Source organism: Arachis ipaensis, chromosome B06 (assembly GCF_000816755.2).
Source record: "Arachis ipaensis cultivar K30076 chromosome B06, Araip1.1, whole genome shotgun sequence".
In the NCBI taxonomy this organism is placed as follows: Eukaryota; Viridiplantae; Streptophyta; class Magnoliopsida; order Fabales; family Fabaceae; genus Arachis; species Arachis ipaensis.
In genome coordinates, this window is record NC_029790.2 from 21,972,391 (window position 1) to 21,977,010 (window position 4,620).

Below are 4,620 nucleotides of genomic sequence, written 5' to 3' on the forward strand. Positions count from 1 at the left end.
TCGCCTAGCCTTGTGAACTGACAAAATTCTCTAATTATGTTTGTTAGGGTTTCCTGAGTTAAGGTAGCAATAAACAAAGTTTGGTTTGTGAATCCTAAAAAAAAAGGGTAAGGATTAGGAATGTAAACTGTGATCATATTATGTTTATCGTGTAAATTCTTGATGTTTATGAATCTGAAGCTCTTGGGCATAATTCAAGTAGAAATGGTAATAAATAATGAGAATTGTTGATTGACATGAGTTAGGAACTTAGGGGGTCGGATTTGGTTATTGAAAATTAAGAAGCGTTGCTACAGAAATTTTGAAATAGATTGGACAGCAACTTAAAATAAAAAATCTAGAAATTATTTTCGAATCAACCTATTTTTTTATCAAATTTCAAGAAGTCAAGGTTGCTCCATAAAAGTTTTAAAGAATTTGGCTAAGTGGTTTGGAAGATATGAATTTTTGAAGTTTAGTGGTTGCTACAGAATTTTCTGATTTTTTGGTTCTGCAGTACCAACTTCTAGACACTATAACTTTTGATTTACTTGAAATTTTGAGTTGCTTCCAAAATAATTTTAAATATCTATCTGCCTATTTTAATTGAACATAAGTTTCATATCTATATCTATTTTTTAGACTTAATTAAGTCACTTGGAAGATGGGTTGCTTGCTGAAAACTCTAAATTGATTTGTGAAAATATGGAACCACTTCCAATTGATAATTAGTTAATCAAATAAAGTGATATGAACTTGAAATTTATGGATTCTGAAACCTAGAAGAGTTGAGTTTAATTTCACCAAAATTTAGATTTAACGGATTAGAAATGAAATTATTGTGGAATTTATAAAAAAACACCGCTGCTGGCTGTCTTTTCTGGATCTTTATAAATGCAGTAGCAGAATTCTAAAATTTGTATAAAATTCAATTCTAATCTAAATTTAGCAAAATCTAATTCAAATTAAAGATTAGAATCTCTAGAATTACCTTACCAAGAGAGATAGTTCGTACATAAGTATTCACAACATAAGAACTACATAGCAAAATAGCAAGGTGCTGTCCTAAAAAAATCTAAGGACATCAGTCTCGGGTTTTCTTCAATATCTAGCGTCAAACTGCCTAGAAAAATATGAGTTCTAGATCTTTATAAACTTTAGTTCAATACAAACACGTGGACATAAAGTTTGCGTGAATCCGAGTCTGTTTGTTACCTTAATTATTAAATAGAAAACTGATCGCAAAGAAGGTATTAGGCTAAACAAGTCTGAAAAATGAGTAAGAATATAAGTTGTCCCTAGGAAGGTTTAAAGTTAAAAGGTGATGCAGATGTACGTATGATAAAACGGTGATGCGGAGGTACGTGTAAGTAAATGGTGATGTGGAGGCATAAAGAAAAGAAAAGAGAATAAGGAACATTGAATGAAACATAAATTGAGAATTGTATATTGAATAGGCATTGTGCCAAATTGCTAATGCGAAAGTGCCTGCCTAACTGATAGCCTGAGATTGCTAATGTGGGAATGTTCGCCTAATTGATAGCCTGCTTCTTACCATGATGCCAAGATATCCTAATTGACATGGGTTCGCCCATGATGATAATTGTGCCTAATTGACATGGTAAAATGACCATATACGGGGTTCGCCTCGAGTAACGTCGGGTTGCAGGTAGACAACCGACGCATGAGCTCATGGCCTGTGCTAGGAACAGGCATGCATCATCTTGTTTGTGCATATAAATTTCCTGTGAATTATTTATTGTGCTTTTCCTAATTGTCTATACCATTTACTTGTTGTTTGTATGTTTGTGTTATGTGTTCTGTGTTTGTTCTTTTTTTGTTTCACGACAACCTAGAGACAGAGACCTTAGGTTTCCCTTTTACCTTGCTGAGAACTCTAGGTTCTCACCATTCTTGTTTTTTTCTTTCGCCCCTTCCCTAGACGGGTTTGGCAGAGGAGCTCTTTGAGTTTTGTTCTATCCTGAGCTATGAGGATCTGACACGCGGCAGAGTCTTCATCTGGAGCACGCTTTGGACCACTTTCTTGGACGATGTTCGGAGATCACTCCAGAGTTAGTCGCAGTGAATCTTTTGCTCCTTTTTTATGATCTTAGTATTACTTTTCCCTCACTTTTGTAGTACTTTTAGAGGGGTAGGACATCTTAGTAGTTTGGTTCCAGTTTAAGAAACCCGTGTGAGGGTTGGGACTGGATTCTTCTTTTATATATGTACATATAACTTGGTGTGATACTCGGCTTATGATAGACGACATGTATCCTTAAACTTAACTCATGTGTATATTTGTATATATGTTTATATATGTTATTTTCTGTTGCCATGTATTTTCTCACATCACAACTTTAAAGAAACTAACCCTGCGAGCAACTAAACGTTAATCCACGAATAATAGTTTATTCACGATTAAACCGATAAATACTTTTATTAATATTTGTTTACAAAATCTGAGTCTAGAGCTAAGTAGGCTCGCACGACGAGTAACACCTGAACATTTGGCATTCGTCATGACGTGTCGAAAGTTAGGGTGTTGCAAGTTGGTATCAAAGCAGTTCGTCCTTTGAGCCTCGGGATGGACTGTCTATGCTTCCTTGCATACTCTGAATCTTTTTATACCATGCAGTTAGGATAATTTGGTAATATATTCTGCATGAAGGTCTGTGAACATCCATTGTAGTAGTATTAATACTTGATTTTGATATATTAAGATTGATCACCTTAATATTGATTATTGAGTATTGATAGGACTCAAATGGCTGCGAATAGGCGAGGACGCCCCCGACTGGAGAGAACAAGTGCGGGAACTTTCCTTGATGCGACGGCTATTCTCGAATCTGTAAACGCTATGGCTGGTGCTATACCTGACTCAGTAGCTGCTACTAACCGAGTATCTGAACGTCTTGACCGCCATGATGAAGCTGAAAATAACCATGAGCCTAGACATAGAAATGGAAATGGCGACGAAGGTGAAGGTGACCTACGTAATGATAATCGGCAAATGACCTTAGCCTCTTTCTTAAAGATCAATCCACCGTAGTTCAATGAAAACACTAGTGCGACGCGAGCTGACGACTGGTTTAAGGAAATAGGACGAGCACTACAAGCACAACAAGTCCCCGAAGCACAACGTGTAGAGTTTGCTGCCTATATGCTAAGGAACGATGCGCAATATTGGTGGTAGGAGGTGCTTCAACTACTAGAAAGAGAAGCTAATAACATCACTTGGGAGGAATTTTCAACTGAATTCTATAAGAAATATTTTCCTCAATGTTTTCGTACCGCTAAAGAACTAGAGTTGCTTCAGTTAAGGCAGGAAAACATGACAGTCACTGACACTACGGCATAGGCGGAGCATTGTGGCGAAGAATTGGGGGCCTCACACAGAGCCACCGCAAAACAAGCTTCTGAAGCGAGGACTCCTTCGCGTGCCACGAATCAGCAGCGATTGCAACAAAACGCCAGGCACGGTAAACAGCGGCGAAGATCTGGAGGCCACACACCTCGCCACCGCAGAACATGGTGGGGAAGCAGAACTCTTTCGCGTGCCTTATCATCAGTGGTGACTCCATCAGAAAACGCCGCCAGGTGAGGATGAATGCTCTCTTCGTGTGCCGCCACAACAACGGCGATTCCTTAGTTAAACGCCGCTAGGTAAGGATCTCTTAACTCAAATTCTATTTTACCCCCTTTTTAATTTATCCTATAAATTCTAAGTGAATCTTCCCCAAGTCAAGCAGAACCCCACAAAACCTCCTTGGAAGCGCGCGAACACTGCCGTCGCTGATCCACTGCGCCATTGCTGCCAATCCTGGGTCCTCTTGCCGCCGTCGAGCTTTTGACTCAGCCACAGTTCCGGAAACCCATACTCCCTTGTCTAGGGTGTGTGAAATCCATAAGATCTGCAACACCCTGTTCCTCTGTCTGGGTCGTGGAGTCGCGCAGATCCCATACACGCTTCTCCCACCGGCGTCGAAGTCTCCCATCACCTTGGTCATGCACGACACTGTTGAGCCACCCTCCACCGTTCGCCATCTTGAGCTATCGCGGCCTCTCCTTGTCCCTGGTTAGTTCTAACACTTTGAGCTTTCCTTGGTGTTTTCACTCTTGGTTCGAAATTTTGAATATGAATTGGTCCATATCTTCTATTAATTGGGATTATCTCCCTGACAGAGCATGCCTTGTTTAATTTGAACCTAAACATGGAAAAAGGATCAAGTTAATAATATTAACATCACTTAATTAGAACCTAAACATGGAAAAAAGTTGAGTTAATATTAACCCTATTTCAGCACAAAAATTAATATTCATGCAAGTTTTGAGTTCTTAAGTAATTTTCAAGAATAAGGGATAACGTATATCTAGTTTTCAATAGTAAACATAAAACTTGATATTGTTTACTTTTACCATGTGAGAGAGAAGCTATATGAGCTAATTACAGTAGTTAGATTATACATTAACAAGACTGAACTATAATAGTTAGTTTACATACTTCCTTGACTGACTTTGTGAATGAGTAAGAGGTTGGCCTCTTCTACCAATTATTTCCACTATACCATCCCTGCCACAAAATGTAAACTGCATGCCAAGTTAAAGTTAGAGGTGTTAAATGAAATAGAATTTCACTCA